This window comes from Uloborus diversus, unplaced genomic scaffold (assembly GCF_026930045.1).
Source record: "Uloborus diversus isolate 005 unplaced genomic scaffold, Udiv.v.3.1 scaffold_254, whole genome shotgun sequence".
NCBI classification, from domain to species: Eukaryota; Metazoa; Arthropoda; class Arachnida; order Araneae; family Uloboridae; genus Uloborus; species Uloborus diversus.
Window position 1 is genome coordinate 177580 of NW_026558411.1, and position 20013 is coordinate 197592.

The window sequence follows — 20013 nt, forward strand, 5'->3', positions numbered from 1 at the left end:
TACCACCAAGCTGTTTTGACCGTACACCGTTGGGGTATTTCAAAAGGGAATTTTCCTTATTTTCACGAACGCCGCACGGGTAATACAATTTCTCCGAAGCTGAGAATTGTCAAAAATTTCTCCAATTATAAAAAAAAATGCATGAACTAACAATAAAATACTACACCTGTAACATTTCCGACTTTTGATATGATCTAAGTGTATGTAATTCATTAAAACACCATTATTTTTTCATATAACTAGGCGAACTTTTGAATCCTAACACAATACGAAATATATTAAGCTGATGGCCGGTATTATTCTTCTTTCCAAAACTTCAGCAACGAATGAGAACGGCTCTGTCTTGATTGCAGCAACGCCCCCGTAATACTAATTGCCTATTGCAATTGCCTAAAAAATGAATTTCCGTCGATGCCCGAGCTGTTTTCCGGTACAGAGGACAGCGCTACCTAGCGTCAACCCAACAATGGCATTGCTTTGGAAATAGATCCAAATAATTCAAGCACTCGCCTTGTGAATACTTATACATCGGAATAATTCTTGAAACAGCATTGCACAGCCGTCATCCAACGATGGCGTTACAGTTGCTATTGTTATTTTTTCCGCTATTAGTTTCTAATACCTTCGATAGATGGCAGTGGCCTCCGTAGTAACGTTGACTGGTCCTCGTTCTCTTGTTTAGAGTAGTTTAGAGTAAATGTTTTCTTTAGAAACTATTCGTAAGGAAGATTTTGGCAATTTCCGACCCCCCCTACCCCCGTGTAAGGGTACGTAGGATTTTTCAAACCCATCCCCCTCCCCTCCCCGTTCTACGCAAGATTCCATTTCGTTTTTCAAAATATTGAAATGTTAGAAAAGGATCAGTTACATTTAAACTCCCAGTTTGACATAAATCATTTTCAAAAACCTTATTGTGTAAAGAAATGTTTACTAAAATGTTGGAATTTACCTTACAAAGCCGTACAAAGTGTGCTTCTTTTATTATATTTTATACTGTAAGTAAGAAACAGATCATACTAATAGACTAAGAGCTAGCTACACAAAAAAAGTACTCATAAGGTACATTAAAAATTTCTGTATGGAATGAAAGTACATACATAGCCAAGCATTTATCGCTTGGTCTGCCAGGGAGGGTAAGGGACCGGGCGGGTTGGCGGGGGATCAAAGATCACCAATTTTCAGCAGGAAGCTGCAGATTTCTGCATAAAAACTGCAGTTTTTCTGAAGGTAAAGCCTCAAATATTTAAAATATCTACAAAATTCTTCAAAATTTCTGCAGATGAACTTCTGCAGATTTTGTGAGGAAAATGCAGCACATTTGGCTATTACTGTTTAAAATTAGGCATTTTCGTGCAAAACAAAATGCAGTATACTGATTTGATTACACTAGTTTTATTTTGATGTGTTTATATATTTTAGTTACAATTATGTCACGAGATTACGTATGTGGGCGTGTACGTAGTACACGTATATGGTAGTGTTTTCTCCTGTTTTCCAGAACAAAAGTGATCTATATGATGGGGGGGGGGGGGGGGTTAAACTATAAAGGGCGCAACTGATTGAGCTATGGATTTTAGAAAAAAAAAATGCTGGAATGATTTTGGATATGGCAGATGAATGATCTCCTTTGCGTGTAGTAATAATTGGACACTTTAGCCAGAGGTTTCTCTCCCCCCTCCCAATGGCGCCCACCCCCCAATGTTGCATAGCAACCCCTCCCCCTTCCCTTACTGAAAATGGAAAGACCCTCTAAAAGAGTGACTAAAAGCACGTTAAAAAATCAGATTCAAAAACAAAACTTCTTTGATACTGTCTGACCACGGATTGTATGGAAAGACAAACATCCGTTTTACACCTGGAAATGGACGAATCTATTATTTTTTAGCGATGTCAGTTTTTGCAGAAGCAGAGTCTCATTCAAATGAGCGGAATTCCGGTATCAAATTTTTTACTTTTCCCCCTCATTCAGATGGATTCGTCTTATCTGGACGTTTGAAAATTCCATACAATCCGTGGATGGACAGTAGATATTTGAATGATAACTTCTTTGGAGAATGATGTCATTGTAACTTCATTTTTACTATCAATAAAATAGAAAATAAATGAGCACCTTAGCCTTTTTGACACACTCCTGGCGGTGCTGGATTATGTATAGGATTATGTACGAATTTTTCAAAAAATTTGCACCCTAAAGGGCAAGGCCTATAGCATTTTAAATAGAACCCTAAAATGCAAGTTTCCCATAGGTATGCATACAAAGACGCAAATAAGATATCTGTTGAACAGAATACTTTTGACTTATATTGAAAAGCTAATAATTACACAAATAAATAAATAGAAGTGATTTAAACAATTTAAAAAAAATGAATTTTGACATCTTGAATTCAAATTATGTTTTTCGCAATCACGAGTGTGTGTATGTAGGCGTGTGGGGGTATGTGTGTGTTTAGGGAGGTATGTGTATGTGTGTGTAGGCATATGTGTTTGTGTCTGTGTGCAGGCTTGAATGTGTGGGTAGTTGTGTGTATGTGTGTGTAGGTGTATGTGTGTGCATGTGTTTGTGTGTGTTTGTGTATGTGTGTAGGTGTTTGTTGGTGTATGTGTGTGTATGTGTTTGTCTGTGTTTGTGTGTGTAGTTGTGTATGTATGCGTTTGTGTGTAGGACATGGATGCAACCTGGAGACGGCTTTCGCTAGAGGAGCAGCATCGTGAGGAGCCCGTCGACGGTGATGGTGCGGAGGGTGGCGGTGGGAAAAATCAAAGGAACGTCAAAAACAGTCAAGTGAGAACAATAAGCAATCGTGATTGCTCAAAAAATACACTTTTTTAAAGTTCCATTTATTGTTCCCATTCTGTTGCGGCGTCGTCTCTTTCTTGACTAGTTGTGTCTTCTGGGCAGGCAGAGCCGGCTATAGTAGTTCTGCCACCCTAGGCGATATTGACAAGTGCCGCCCCCCCCCCCCCCATTGAATAATTATAAGAATAATATTATAAAATGATGATTTTAAAATAAAATAAAAATAATAAGGTACTTAGAATTAAAGAGAGTTTCTAGTTAAATTGTAAAATGGGTTTTGCATATCCAAGCACAGGTCTACTTTAAATTATCTTTTTTAACATTAAAGTAGTGCATCTTATGGCATGAAATATATATTAGTGTTTTCAAAAGAATTTTAAATCACGCAATCTGCAGCTTCTAAAATTAAATTGAATTTCTTGTTAAATTCCGACCAATGTTTTGCTTATCTAAGCACTGTTAGACATTCTAAATTATTATTATTATTATTATTATTTTCTTAGCAATGAAACAGTCAAACTTATGGTGCTGAAAGAAATATACTTTAAAAAAAAAGTTTCAATTCCGAAATTTGCAGCCCCTAAAACCTGCCGCCCTAGGCGACTGCCGAGGTCGCCTACCCCAGGAGCCGGGCCGGCTTGTCGGAAAGAAAATGGTATACATGCAATTCAACGGCTCAGTATTTGTACTAAGTCAGATATTTGTACCAGTCAACACTTTTTATTTTCTTACATCTGTATCAATGTGCTTAAAAAGTGCAAAATTTTTATTTTAGATATAGTAGATATAAAATAATTAGTGTGACCAACGTAACATTTTAAAAACGCCTGCTATTATTTAAAACTTATTTAAGTTAATGTACATTTTCATTGACAATTTTGATTAAGTAGACATTCTACATTGATTAAAAATATTTAGGGTGAAAAATACCTCTAGCAATGTTACAATGCTTCTTAAAAAAGGCTTTTTTAAAGGTCTTCTTTTAAAAGAAATATTTCCAATTTAAAGAAGAATTATTATTTTTTAAAAACAAAGGTGGGTAAAGCAAAATGATTACTCTTTTAAATATGCATTCAACACAAGAATTAATACGAAAGAATTAAAAAAATAGAAAGACAACAAAGGAGAACGATAAATTTGTTTAGGAAATATCTCCACTAAATATTAAAATATAATAATGGCAGCTCGTTGGAAAACATTTGAGGATGTTATGTGATACAGTGACTATAAACTTTGCTATAGCATATTACAGAAAATGCATTAATGATGATTTAGAAAAATAAACATTTGTGATGATATGTGAAATGCTTTTCATATGATGCGTCATATGAAAAGCATTTGAACATTTTTTTTCTCAATATTACATTTTAATTCAGGATGTACAGCACTATTCGTTCGATGAATCAGTAAACCTTGAAGAATAATATGTCGTTGAAAAGTAACGGAGTTTCGTATGACGTAACTAGTATATTGGCAGAAGACTAAAATTTGGTGAAACTATCCACTAATTTAATGTTAACTTTAAGAGATATTTAGGACTTCATTGGCCCAAAAATAAGTAAATAAGTTATTCAGTTAGTAAAAGCATTTTTTTTTTCTTTTGGTACATTCGAATTGAGTTAACTAAACTGAATTCTTCCATTCAACTTCTTACACTAATGTAGAAAAAAAAAGTAAAGAAAGAATCATAATGCAACATAAAAAAAAGTTCCTAAAAAGTGTAAAAGTGTACGTCCAGTGTGTCCTAAAATTGACTGTTTTCAAAAATTTAAAGCAGGAAAACGGTCCTAGATGCATACTTCCAATTGCAAAAATGTTCAAAATCAGAATCAGAGTTAAGGTATTGAACGTTTAAGCGAAAATAAAAATGATTAAAAAAAAACATAATTTAACTTTGTATTCGGGCTGTAGGTCCTCTAACTTATGTTTAGAGAAATAATCTCCATTGAATAATAATTCCAGCAACCCCCCCCCCCCCCAAAAGGTTATAGCACATTATTCCCCAAGTCCTTGCGGCAGGGTTTTCGTTTATAATTTTGAACAATCGAACTACATGCATTAAAATTTACAATTATTTATTTATATATTTGCTATATGTAGCAAAAACACCTGGTGGGAGAAAAAAACCTGGAGAGATAAACTTGCATAAATTACAAATATTTAATGCATTTAAATACGATCTTAATTTCTTAAATTCCAAATTTTCTCCTTAATACTTCTTTTAAAACTTGAGAGTATTGTTTGAAAAGGTGACAGTAATGAAATATTGAAAGTTATAATTAGTAGTTGTATTACTATATCGGAAATTATGAACTTTTAGTTGAGTAAGTATGGGATAGATGGAAGCAGTAGATCTCACTATGAGTGGTCGAGTGGTCGCATAACTTGTGAAGCAATTGAATCTCCCCATCCCGTCGATTTTTGAAAAATTAATGTTTTTACACGTAAGTGAGCGTGGCTTTCGTTGTGTTTTCCGATAAAACATTTCAATGAGTCACCACAGGAAAAATTCGAAATGACGGGCTTGCAGCCCCCCCCCCCTCCCTCCCTTTTCCATCTTACCTCAAATTGGATATTACGATGAGCAACTGTGCAGACATACAAATACAAATACAAATGTGACGACCAGCAACAGGCTCTGGGCCCAGCTAGGCTGGTCCTAGTCAATTAATTAGTCCCCAATGAAGATCAATGGCCCTCTTAAAGCTATCCACTCCCTTGCTCGTTACCGCCTCTTCCGGTAAGCTATTCCAAGTGCCCACGACCCTGCTAAAGTAGTAGTTTTTCCTGATTTCCAAGTTAGCCTGAGATTTAAATAGCTTAAAACAATGACCCCTTGTCCTGCTTTCCCCGCAAAAATTTAATCCATTTACATCTTTCATTTTGATAAATTTAAATAACTGAATCATGTCCCCTCTGACTCTCCTTTGCTCTAGGCTATACATGTTAAGCCTATTAAGTCTGGTATCATAATCTAAATCTGAGAGTCCCCTTACTAATTTAGTTACCCTTCTTTGAACCCTTTCCAATACGAAAATATCTTTCTTCAGATAAGGCGACCAAAACTGAACAGCATACTCCAAATGAGGTCTTACTAAACTCCTATATAAAGGCAGAAGAACTTTCTTAGATTTGTTTGAAATAGATCTCTTGATGAACCCAAGCATTTTGTTGGCTTTGTTACTAGCAATACTGCACTGTTGACTAAACTTGAAGTCCTGATTTATAAGGACACCCAGATCCATAACATTTTCTGCCTGATTTATGACTGAACCCTGTAAATGATATCTCATACGCTTATTTCCATGACCTAAGTGTAGCACTTGACATTTCCCTACATTAACTGCCATACCCCATTTATCTGCCCACTTAGTAATATGATCTAAATCCTCTTGCAGCTGTTTTACTTGTTCTTCATTTTCGACAATCCCCATAACTTTTACATCGTCAGCAAAACAATTCATGCTTCCAGAAATATTTTCATTGATGTCATTCATAAATATAATAAACAAAAGAGGCCCTAAAACTGATCCCTGAGGAACCCCACTTAAAACATCACTCCAATTAGAATGATTTCCTCTCACAACTACTCTTTGCTTCCTACCAGTAAGCCAATTTCTAACCCAAAGTAAAGTTTTTCCTCCTATTCCAATGTCAGCTAACTTGCTGACAAGAGCAACATGCGGTACCTTGTCAAAAGCTTTTTGAAAGTCAATATAAACAACATCCACACATTTTTTGTCATCTAAAGCTGAGGTAACCTTGTCGTAGAAATGCAATAAATTAGTAGTACAGGATTTACCTTTCCTGAAACCATACTGCAAACTAGTCAACAGACTATTAGTCTCTAAGAACATCATGATCTTAATTTTGATCAAAGTTTCGAAAATCTTACAAATCACCGAAGTCAAACTTACAGGTCTATAATTCCCAGCAAGACCTTTAGACCCCTTCTTGAAGAGTGGCGTTATGTTAGCCAGCTTCCAGTCCTCTGGCACCGTCCCCGAGTTATAAGAAGCATTGAAAATATTCAAAATGACATCCACTAATTCCTCTGCACATTCAACTAAAATTTTTGGATAAATATTATCTGGTCCAGGAGCTTTAGTTGCTTTAATCTTTTTCAAATGAAATAAAACCTCCTCCCTGGAAAATACAAAATCCTCAAGCTGTATAATAGCTTGTGTCTTGTTAGTGTCAACTGTTGAGATACAGTTATCGTTAAACACACTGGAAAAAAAGTTATTCAGAACATTTGCAATATCCCTATCGTTTTGGATTAAATTTCCATACTCATCAACCAAAGGCCCAATTTGACTGTTTCGAGCTTTCCCAGAATTAGCGTAAGCAAAAAACCTCTTAGGGTTCCCATCAATGTCATCTGCCAGCCTTTGCTCCAATTCCCTTTTCTGAATCCGTACCAAATACTTAAAATTTCGCCATGTTCGTCTGTACATAGAAAATTTTGTTTTCTAAGATAAAAATTTAAAAACGCACAAGCAGTATTCTCACAATAGCGTTTTCCGTAGAAAAAACTTTTAATAAACTTGAAACGTTTAATAGTTTTTTTTATAAAACTTAAAATAAGCAAGCAAGATAAAAAAAATTGAAATCAACAGGTAAAACATTAAGATATCATCAAGAAGTCACCAGAACTTATGGCCCTCATTAAACGTTTTTACGTTTTTAAACAAATAATTTACAGTTATATCTCTCACAAAATGTTTTTAATACAGGGGTGGTCGTCTGGGGGAAGGGGGGGGGCGTGGCGCAGACTGCGCCATTAAAATTTTAGGGGTAGTTTGGAGGGGTATATTATTTTGTCCCCTGTTTTAGTAGATGAAATTATGTTTTACCCCTTTCTTTATTTAGATAATAATAAAGGTATTAGCTTACACCCTGTTTCAAATAAGTAGACATACCAGTGTATTGAACTTACTAGACAGATAATCCCATCAACATAGCGACGCATTGTCACCTTCATAATGTAACAAAAAATACGGTGAGACTGAATGGAATTGCACTCTGTGACCTTGTACGAGCTCATTTATGTTTGGGCTGCTAGTTGAAAAATTATTTTATTGGCACAGCGCAAATAACCGGTACTACGCAAAGGTGCTCGGTTTCCCTCATCCTTGTTTTAACAAACGGAATAGTTTAATCCCACGTACATAGGAAGTCATCGGATCAGATATAGATTGTAAACAGCTAGTGCAATCCTGCAGCAAGACTGAACAGAAAAAAAAAATATTTTTTCACAAATTTAGTACTAATGCACCAATTGGCACAAATTACTCTAAATAGGTATTTATAAACTTATGAGGCCTGTTTAAAAACGAAGCATGCTACGATTTTATGTGAAGTGGGGAACTTAGCGGCACATCAGCAACTTTGCTACAAAAATTAGCTTATAACGCAACATTAAAAAGAAAAAAAAAGTTTCTACTTCATCTGCTAAACAGTTGGGTGTCGTATGAGAAGTTTCCACTGGGTCCACAACTAATGCGCTAGTACAGATAGCGAGGGTGGTGGAGCAGTCTTAATACATGCAGCTTGTCGGTCCAGAATTTTCTGGAACGATATACCCCTACTTCAACGTCTAACATTCTGTAAATGTGTATTTTTTTGACGTTTTGAAATTATTTGGAAGATAAAGGTGGAAAGACAATTACATATACAAACATAAAAATTATTAAAGTTTTTAAAAAAAGTGAAGGCGAACTTGGGTTAAAATTAAAAATTGGGTAACGCTGTCCATCCTCGGCTACACAACTGTCTAATACAGGAGTTCTCAAACTTTTAGACATTACGACCCCTTTTAAGATTTAGTATTTCGGCGCCCCCCCCTCCCCAAAGTTTTAACTCTGTCTAAACCTCTGTCTAAACAATAACTAAAAACTACACAAATGTTTAAGTTTTATCCTTTGTAACATAAGTAACTAGTCAAATAAACATGAAATTTTGTCTCTTGAATTATTTTATAATAAGAGACAGTAGTAGATCTTACTAATTTTATGATCTTCCAATATATAAATTTTCTTTAAACTTTTCTTCCACATCTCGCAAACCGCCAGGACACATTACGCGACCCCCTGGGGGTCGCGACCCACAGTTTGAGAACCCCTGGTCAAATAGAACAGGGGGCACTACTGTCTAATATAACTAATTTAAAGCAAATTTATGGAATTAATTGATTAAATAAAACAGTTGCAATTGCTAGTGATTTCTTAAATAACATTGGTTTCAGAAAATGACGGTCACGGAGGGGGCGGACAGCTGAGCAGTTAGACAGCCCCATCTTTGGCCATTTTCAACTTAAACACCTCCATTCCTAGAGATCACATTGCAACAGAACCACGCTGGTCAGAAATGATGAAAGGGCGTTTTCACTGTAAAGATTTTTCGGTACGTTGGTTTCTATGTGCCGAAGGAAACCGCAGTCTTAGACCATTGAGAGATAGACGAAACACAAGCTATTCCATTCAGTTCGCTGAAGCAGGAGTAAAGGCGACAAGTTTTATGAGTGGGGGAGAAGATCAAATAATTTCGCCGCCTTGTACCACGTGATTCGGCCACTGGTCCTTTGGATGTCGGCGCTTTCTTCCTCTGTCGCTGTTCTACGACAGCGGAACTTTTAGAACCATTTTTAAATCGGCATAACTCAACAACTTACAGTAGAAATTGAAAAAAAAAAAAAAAAAAAAAAAATTAATTTGAATTTTTGGCATCTTGAATTCAAATTATGTTTTTCGTAATCACGAGCGTGTGTGTTTGTGTAGGCGCATGTGTGTGGGTGCGTAAGTGTATGTATGCATGTGTGTGAGTGAGTGTTGTGTACGTGCGTGTAGGTGTTCGTGTGTGTGTGTAGGCGTTCGTGTGTGTGTCTGTGTAGGCGTTCGTGTGTGTGTGTAGGCGTTCGTGTGTGTGTGTAGGCGTTCGTGTGTGTGTGTAGGCGTTCGTGTGTGTGTGTGTGTGTAGGCGTTCGTGTGTGTGTGTGTGTGTGTGTGTGTAGGCGTTCGTGTGTGAGGGACATGGACTCCACCGCCCAGCAAAAGTGGATTCCGGGGGACAGTGCTCAGGACCAGCCGCGCCGCCACCGGTGGACGGTGGTGCTGCAGGCCTGGTCCAAGCTGAAAAAGGCACGGACGCCAAAAACGGTCAAGTGAGAACAATAAGCAATCGTGATTGTTCAAAAAAAACCCCACTCATCCTTGAATCAGGAAACTATGCGCTTGCGGGGGACAGAAATAAAACATTCCAAAACATTTCAGGCAGAAGGTAAATAATTAAAATCGACGACTATTCAAATCCCTATGAGATTTAGTGCAGCTCTCGCAAAACATCTTCCGTGGAAGAAAAAAACGCAGTCACATTTTTCCCCCTCACTTTCCCCGGAAGATTGCTGCGTAAGCAACCACACCCACTTAGCGTATCAATAGGGCCGTTTCCATGGACACTTTCGATCCCGGAAAAAACCTGCTTTTCACCGCATTCCGGTTATTTGCGGGGTCTATGTGGAATCTTTTTACTCCTGCTAGCTTCTGGAGTGAAAGCGGTGTTTTTACCCAGAATGCATTACGCGAAACAAGTTCGTCTACTAGCCGCTAAGGATGCTGGGTAAAACCGCTTTCTCTGGTATAATGGGAGAACCTCTTTTTACATGGAAACGGGGAATTTTTCAATTGGTTCTTTGTGAAGCCAGAGCGGGGATTTTTCGGGTCGAAAAGTACGTTATGAACGCGGCTAATTGTGTCAATGATCTAAGACGGCAGTATGAGGGGAAGGGGGGGGGGGAATGAGGCCTAAAGATGGGAACGATTGCCACTTTCCCCCAGACTCTAGAAATATTATGCATTTTCAATTTTTTTTTTTTTTTTGATGTAATATGCTTATTTCATTAAGCTTATATTTTTTTAAATTTTTTTTTTTAAATTTGAAAGCGATTAAAGACTTTTTTTAATGGAAAAAAAATTGTTGCATTGTTTAAAATTTAATACTATTACTTGTTTTGTTCGTTTATTTATATTTTACGTATTTATTTCTAAAGATGAATGAGGCATGTTTTGTTTCGAGAAATCAGCATACAATGTTAAAAGGGTATATATGATATAATTTGCAGTCTTAGCTAGTTTACAGAATATTAATTAGATAATAGAAAGTCGATTTTGATATACAAGAAAGTAGTCTCATTTAGTTCTTAAAAGTAGCAGGATATAAATTCTAGTAATAAAAGAAAAACTAGTGACAATCGCTTAAAAGTATATGAAAAACATCGCATCGTAGGTTTTCAGAATTTACTTTCCACCACTTTATTTTAACACAAATTTTGCTATTTATACTAAAATGCGTCAACCGTTGAACCCTATCGTTGACCAAAAATTTCAACCAATCGTTTTATCCGATTTTTCTGAATTCATACTTAGTTTAAGTGGTTTTAATGATAACATGTTCTTTTCTACTTATTTTAAACTACTGAAGTTTTATAAAAAATTTTTCGTCAAAACACGTTTACTTTTAATATATCCTGACTTTATATTTATATAAATAATGAAGATTAAAAAAACTTTAGGCGCAGTTTAGCCCTCAAGGCCTTTTGGGCCATTACAACTAAATAAATAATAATAAAAAAAAAAAAATATAAGCAAATTAATTTGAATTCTGAAATTTTGAATTCAAATTACGTTTTCGCAATCACGAACTGAGACAGGACCCTTCTCATTGGAGTTATTGTTTCTAGAAACAGCTCCTGTCTCTCTCCCCCCCCCCAAACCTGCCTCTTCTCCTGGGCGGCTACGTGTGCATAGTTGTGTGTGTAAGTGCGTAGACCTGTGTGTATGCACGTAGGCGCACGTGTGTGAGTGTGTGAGCGTGCATGTGTGTAGGACATGGACGCCTCCGACCAGGAGAAGCGGATAGCTCAGGACCGGAGCAGCCGCGCTGCGCCGCCTGCAGAGGATGGTGGGTGGTGGTGCTGCAAAGGCTTCTGGTCCAAGCTGAAAAAGGCACGGAACATCAAAAACGGTCAAATGAGAACAATAAGCAATCGTGATTGCTCAAAAAAAAAAATAATAATAATAATAATTTGAATTTTGACATCTTGAATTCAAATTATGTTTTTCGCAATCACGAGTGTGTGTATGTAGGCATGTGTGTTTGTGTGCGTGTGGGGGGGGGGTGTTTGTGTGTACGGGGTATGTGTGTTTGTGTTCTGGCATAAGTGTGTGTGGGGGGTATGTGTATGTGTGTGTGGGGGGGGGGCATGTGTATGTGTGTGTAGGCATATGTGTTTGTGTCTGTGTGCAGGCAGGAATGTGTGAATAGTGTGTATGTGTGTGTATGTATGCGTGTGTGTTTGTGTGTGTATGTGTTTGTGTGTGTATGTGTTTGTAGGTGTATGTGTGTGTAGGTGTATGTGTTTGTGTGTGTGTGTGTGTGTGTTTGTGTGTGTGTGTGTGTTTGTGTGTGTGTGTGTTTGTGTGTGTGTGTGTGTTTGTGTGTGTGTGTGTGTGTGTGTGCGCGCGTGTGTGTGTAGTTGTGTATGTATGCGCGTGTGTGTAGGACATGGATGCAACCTGGAGACGGCTTTCGCTATAGGTGCAGCATCGTGAGGAGCCCGCCTGTCCACGGTGATGGTGCAGAGGGTGGCGGTGGGAAAATAAAATGATAGGACATCAAAAACAGTCAAATGAAAGCAATAAGCAATCGTGATTGCTCAAAAAAAAAAAAAAAAACTAATAAAAGAACTTAGCTGATCGACGAAAGTGCCTTATAAAAAAGTGCACTAATGTTGCCATTTCTAAGTAGGAGGAAGCACATTTATGTTCTCCCCTCTACCTTTCCGCGTCATTCACTGTCGGTGAAATTACCTAAATAATACTAATACAGGACTTCGCCGCCATGGTGGGACGAGCCAACCTCTCCTCTAATTGGCTTCCACACTCACTTCCTATTATTTTTTTCAATCTTTTCAAAATTTATTAACCGTCTTTATCGTTTAACATTTTTCAAAACCTAAGAATTATACATATGGAATTAGGAGCTTTTGACTCCAGGCGTTCCAGAACAAGTCATTTATACATATGTTCCTGCTAGAGAAAGAAAAAAATAACTATATACTAAGAACGGAGCATTCTTCGATTTGCTTTACCTTATCCGAGAGGTAAGATAATGCGTTTATTGCAAATTTTACATAAAATGCTTTCTTAATTTTTCTTGTCTTTTAATATTAACTTTCGTTACATCATATGGAAAAAAAAATGTATGAATCTCGTGAAAGCATAAAACAGAAAAGGTTTTTTTTTTTAATTATATTTTTGGGAGGGGGGCAGGGGCTTGCACAGAAATTTTGGGGCCCATCCCAAATCACTTTTCCGGGCCCCCTCCACATTGTTTACCCCTATATTACACCCCTAGTTTTAAAAACATTGGGGCCCCTTCAGGCGTGGGCCCGGGCCAACTTCTTTCCTCCCCTGTGCACGCCCCTGGGCGGAAGGGATGTTATGGCAAATTCTAGCCCCGGTGACATCCATACTAAGGACGCCACTGGATCTAGGGAAGCACTTCAATCTTGCTAGCAATCAAAACTGGTGGCTTTAGCCACCAGCCTGAAGAACGGCGAAGTACATATAAGTATTTTTTCTGCATTTCGTCGTGCGTGTACTCCGCCTCAACAGCAGCCTCGCACGGCGGCGCTCCACATTGCAGGAAGGCCGCTGATAACAATTTGGCTTCATATACATCCCACGCTAGCATCTAAGGACAGGTTAAATCCTAAATGGTAAAAACTTAGTTGCTTCTCAACAACAGCGGGTAGGGAAAATCTACGGTAGTCACTCTCTTCCGTAGGGGAAAGGAGACTATTTTGTGTCTGCGCACGCAACAATCGAAATGCGTCTAGGGACAGGATAAATCCTAAATGCTAAAAACTTAGTTATTTCTCAACAACAGCGGGTAGGGAAAGTCACGAAATGGGAATTTTGGGCGCCGCATATTGGGCGCCTAGCATGTTGGACGCCGGAAACATTGGGCGCCGAGCATTTTGGGCCCCGGGAATATTTGGCACAATATACTCGGCGTCCAAAGTTCCCGGCGCCCAATTTACGGCGCCCAATCTTCCCAAACCGGGAAAATCTACGGTAGTCACTGTAACTCTCTGTAAATCCTTAAATTTCACCAGTCAATGCGCATGCGTCTTGGCGCGTGCTTTGCGAAATAAAGAGCGATAAACATACAAATTGTCTTAGTTCTTAAACAACGTTATAGATCGCAATACTGCAAAACGGATATCTGTTGTATTGCCAGTAAAAAGGCGGATTTGAAAATAAATTTATAAATAAAGTTAAAGTTCCTCCTTTTCTTTTGAAGATACTTTTAGGACGTTGTTAAACTGCCTTCACGAACTATAGAAAAATATATCGCCAGGTTTCTTTTTTGGCGTGGTTTATCGCACACTTGGCGACTAAATTGTTTCTCTGAAAAATGAAAAATTTTCTTCTGAATTCTCGTTGCCAAAATATTTTCAAATAAGGTAAATTCTTAAGAACTGTAAAGGCAATGCGCGATTACAAATACAAAATTTCATTTTGTTTATGTGCGTGTGCAAATGGAAATTAATGCATGTACGGGAATGCCGTGTTGAAGATGTTCCGTAGATGCGTTTAGGAGGAGGGATGTTTGGTCCTCCTCTCTTTTCTCTCGCCAAAGCGGACTAATCGAAATTTGTGCGAACTGTGTGAATTCGGGTGGAAGGAATCTGTTTCCATATCGTCTATCTATTTGCGTGGAAACGCCGGAAAGAAGAAGAAGATTAAAGAAATATTAAAAAGGAACAAGATTAAAATTTAACATCTGAGTGTTTTCTCAAACATTAAAATTACTTTAAATGTGATAAAATTAATAACTAACAATTTGAACTGCGGTGCCGAGTGGTCTGAGTGACTGCTTGACATTGGCACACTTGAGGCGGTGGGCTCGACTCCCACCCTCGATCCGGCTGTACTTTCCCCTCTTTATAATGTAAATTCTTTCATGTGTTGTTAATATGTGTAATAAAATCTATCATGCGTAAGCGAGGCAAAGCACTCAGATTGTAGTCTTTATCAAAATAAACCTGTGCAATTAAGCACCGAAAGAGAGAAAGAAACAATCCACGTGCCGCTAATAATCGCTCGCAGTGAACAATCACCAAACGCGATTACTCGCCAGACAAGACACCCATATTCGGAACTCCAGCGCTCGAATACGCTACCTTGCGGTGATTTACAAAACTGCAAATGAAACTTAAACATTGCCAAGTTGCGTTCCACGTTTGTCAGTTGACGTAAACACAAGTAGTTTGTTCTGAGTATTTATTAACGCAGTCGATGTGTCTTAGTTTGCTTTCAGCCAAAAAAAAATCATTCGTCCCTTAGTAGTATTCTCGAGCTTCTCAAAATAATGTTAGTTTTCATTATTTCCTTAATAATTGGTGAAAGCGAAAATTCTGGATTAACAAACTTGGATAACATTATACAAGGTAAAAAATTTTATTGTTTTGTATGAATTTGTAAGAATATGGGGTTTTTTTTAATCTTAAATTAATTAAACTTACCATATTTTACAGCAGCATTTAGTTGGAATGGACAGTATGCAAAATATTTTCTTGAATATATTATCGTAAATGAATAACCGAGAAAGAATTTACTTTATTCCTTTTATTCTCAGCTGAAAGGTTTCGCCAAATTTGTTTAGGGTTATAGTTTTAGTATAGTGCGAGCAAAGTAGCCTTGGCGAGATTTCGCGTTTTTAGTTAAAACCATTTTTAATTTTTATCATGAGTGGAATACAATGGTAGTGAGATTACAGAATTCGATAAGTGAAAAGAAATAATGGTCAATCAACTGAAAAGAAAACTACCACCATATATCCGTGAGAATTTTGTTGATGATTTGCATAACATGACACAATTAAATCGTAACTCAAAAATTAGAAAAATCGAAACAGAAAATTTTTAAATTAACCGATTCGGGAATTCGAGAGAAATAACTCAGCTACAAATGGAAAACAATAATCGCTAGCCAAGCAAGGCAAAAAAGTATCATCTTCTTTCGATAACAATTTGTAATGTCATATTGAATTTTCTAGCATTAATTGTTATTCTTGTCAGGCCACAATTATTATTTAGTTTTATCAAGAATTGATAAATATCGAATTCAACATCGTAGAAATAGCTGCTTAGAACTACGAACTACGTAGTTTGCATTAATCTTTGACGTTTAGTAACGCTTCTTGAATTCTCATTCCTTTCTACGTGGGCCAGAATATCCACAAGACTTTGAAAATTAATTTAAAAAGAATAAAGCGAAAAAATCATACGTGCGAACAAAAATCACAACACTTTTAGCATTTTCTTCGTTACCATGTGCGTTTGTTTTAGTTTTTAAGTCCGCCATTAGACAGTGACTTCAGTGCCCCCTATAGTTCGTTGGAGTTGCGAATTGAAGCTTGCAGAGTAGTCTAGCAAAGTAAATATTATGAAAATGGAAGCTGCTCTTCTATTGTGGAATAAAGAGATGAGGAAGAGGGGCTGTGCGTTGCTATAAATTGAAACGTTGTAAAAGAAAAGATGAAGCAACAGTATTTAAAAAAATGTATTAGATAAAAATAACGATCTGATCATAAAGCATAAATCATTATTATTTTCATTTTTAAACTCATAAATATTGTTCGTACAGTACTATTATAGTTCAGCATTTTATTATTACTACATACTGTACTTACCGTGTTGTTTTATTTTATGTCTTTCCTTCCAATTGATCTTTATTTTGTGCATCTTAAAGCATTTCATGTTGAATAAAACAGTTTTTTTATTTTTTAAATACAATAAAAGTTCAGTTTTTTAAGTAAGAAACTAGTGTATAGTTGAGGAATGCTTTAAAGCAGTTTGAGGGGTGTCTATAACTGTCTAAAAGAATTTGGTAAGCTTCTAAAACGATTGTATACTTATATTTTTCCACAACGCGAAATTTCGACTTACGCGAGGAATCTTGGAACGCATCCCTCGCGTAATTCGGGACTCGACTGTATTATATATCGAGTAGATTTTTTTCGCGTTCAACGCAATTTATTTCAATGCTCTTATTTACTTACGGTGGGAGTTATTTACGTTTTTAGTTCGATTTTTTTAAGGCTTAGCTAAATTTAGTCTTTACCTTCTTCATTAAATCTGTCAGTAAAAAGTGAAGGACATATCCCAGTTTTCTTTTTGATACCCCTGTAAAGAGCAACTTTTTTTACTCCAGATCTAACTCGACCTATGGTTGAAAAACTAAGGTTCTATCTCCAAAGGAAAAACAGTTACAAGCCGTTTTAATCAAGTTCTAAACATCTCATTTCCATTCAAATTATTGATGCTTTATTTGGCGTTGCCATAGATACGACTTTTAGATTCGTTTGTTTCTTCTTTCTTATTCAAATTTTAAGGGTTTCAATTTTGACGGAAAATCTTAGGCTCAACTCAATTCCAGCCCCGAGCTAAAGGGCAAAATATATTACTAGAGGCTACAAATATGAAAACGACTTTTCAAACGTACAAAACTGCAGTTTTGCAATGCTCAGAAGCCCCTTAGCCCTTACGGCTCTGCACAAGTTGGTACATGCTATTTTGAATCCCGGGGAAGGGGTGCTTTTTGTTCCAAAGGGAACTCCTAATGCGTTTTTAATTTATTTCTCTATAACTGACGATTTAAATCTTTGCGAATCAAATAAGATTGCGAAGGGGATTGTTGAGCGGCAGCGAGCAGGGGGCGGAGACCCCTGGTAACAAAAAAAAAAAAAAAAAGAATCAGCATCAGATGAGGTTCAATCTAGTAGTGAAGTATCTCCATTCTAAACACCTATGGGACCGAACAAAAGTGCCCTGATTATGGGGGTGTTCGTTATATAGGAGGAAACGCATGAGTATATATGTATCCTATTGCGCTAATAATGGACTATATGTTCAGTACTTGGTCGAAGCGATCTATACCCGTTGTTAAGATAGAGGTGCTGTATTTTTCAAAATATTCTAAAACGTCATATGGCAATAGGTAGGGGGTCGTTGTCGAAAGGGGCTTATTTAAAAAAAGAGAGGGGCATATTTGGAACACACACATTATTATTATTATTTTTTATTGTTTATGAAATCAATTAGTAATATTTATGCTGCACTAAGTGTCCTATTCCTGACCGACTTGGTGTTTTTTACTGACAACCAAGCAGTTTTAAAAGTGTTTCCTGGAAAAAACCGTAGATTCGTTCAAGGGGGGGGGGGGGGTCATTCATTAGCATGACCCACTCTTAAAATGGTAGATCCGACCCTGTTTAATAAGTTATCACATGGTAGATCTTTTGCTTTCGTATACAACACTAAAAGCATAATTTTCATTTCAACATGAGCATCCAAGAGCAGCAAAAAGCGTCCATTATAATATTTATTTTTCTTGGCGTTTCCCATTTAATTCTGAATTGTAATAATATTTGGTGAAAGGAAAACTTTTTTCATAGCAGAGCTTGAAGCGGAGCTTGTGATTGAAGCATATTAACATGTCAAACTTAGTCTAGCTACCTACACATTGTAGTGTTCTTATCAAAACAAAAGATGTATTTATTTGTTCGTAGCTCATGTTGAAATAATAAGAATAAAAAATATTTAAAGTATTTTGCCCTCAAATAAAATATTACAACATTTTCTTCTTTCATCCACAGAATCATTATCTGCATTTTATTTTCTTGAACTGGAAGTGATTTCAAAATCTTGTGCAAAGAAAGCAATCAGAGGCTTGCTTAAAATTCAAGATGATTGCACACGATAAAAGAAAGACAAATAATTTTTCTGCATCGAAGAAAAATGAAAGAACAAGTACACTATATTTCCTTGAATTATTTTCAAAATAAAAAAAGTTAAGTACCATGTTTTTAAAAATGAACTAAAAAGTGTATACAATAATGTCTCGAAGTTTCAGTTAGACTTAAAGCCCCATACAGTTTCAGAATTTCTTACATGTTGCCTAGAAAAATTTTGACTGTCAGTTTTTATTATCTATTAAATATTTGTAAGCATTAAAAGGAAATATATAGGGCGCACGCAAAAGACAATTGATACATTTATAATTTGACTAGCAATTTTATCGCTCCGCAAATAGTAGAAACTGAGGTTTAAGTTTTTTCCTTGATAAATTTTCTTTACACATTGTACATGCACCCCATGTTTTTCCTTTTAAATCTCCCAAGTATTTTGATACATATTAAAAACTTATGAGATAAATTTTCCAAACAATCTGTAGGAAATTCTGAAATTGTATAGGACTTTAAACCAGCATGAAGCCTCGAGAAATGATTGTCTACTTTTTATTTCATTTTAAAACTTTTTCATTAATTATTTTCTGCTTTTTAGTATTGTGCGTTTGAAATTTTAAATTCGATTTTACATACTTCGATCAGACAATGACTAAGAGGGTTAAATTCACGATGACGGAGTTCAGTAAATTTATTCAGTAAACTTAATCAATAAACTACTATAATAACATTGAAACTTTGAAAAATAGTAAGCTTTTTTTTATTTTATTATATATATATAATTTCTGTGTACAACATAAGTTTAATGCAAGTAGAATACAGTGGCTCCCAAAAGTGTTCGTACACTTTGAAATTTTTTAGTAAAACCAAAATAACTCGAAACTGAATTCGAATATGAAGTCCAATATTTTTTCACATCTTTCCTATGTCATTCTAAATACAAACCATTGGTTTTTTTTTTTCAAAATATTGACGGTTCTTCTTTTTAAATGGGCCAGAAAACGAAGAGACAGAGAAATAACACGCCACAAAAGTCATCGTACACTCAAATATTTTCGAATAGATTCATGATTAAATTTATCATATAGCGTTTTATTAATATTTTTGCATTGTGTTGACCCTTATAAGTCGTTTGGCTTTACCTTTTTGTTTATTTATTCCTTAATATTGTGCTTATTACTAAAAAATGGCTGGTATTCTTAAAAAATAGCAAACACCATTCAAAATTTGAATTTTTTTCCCACAGTAGCGGTAAATTGGTTTGAAATGTCTCTAATGTAGTTAACTTATTTGCTTGTATAGTAAAGTGCTTGATAAGATGCTTTAAAGAAAGAAATCGGACCGAAAACAAGGCAAGAAAAGGTCAACCGGCAAAGTTGAAAACACGTAATCGGAGATTTAAA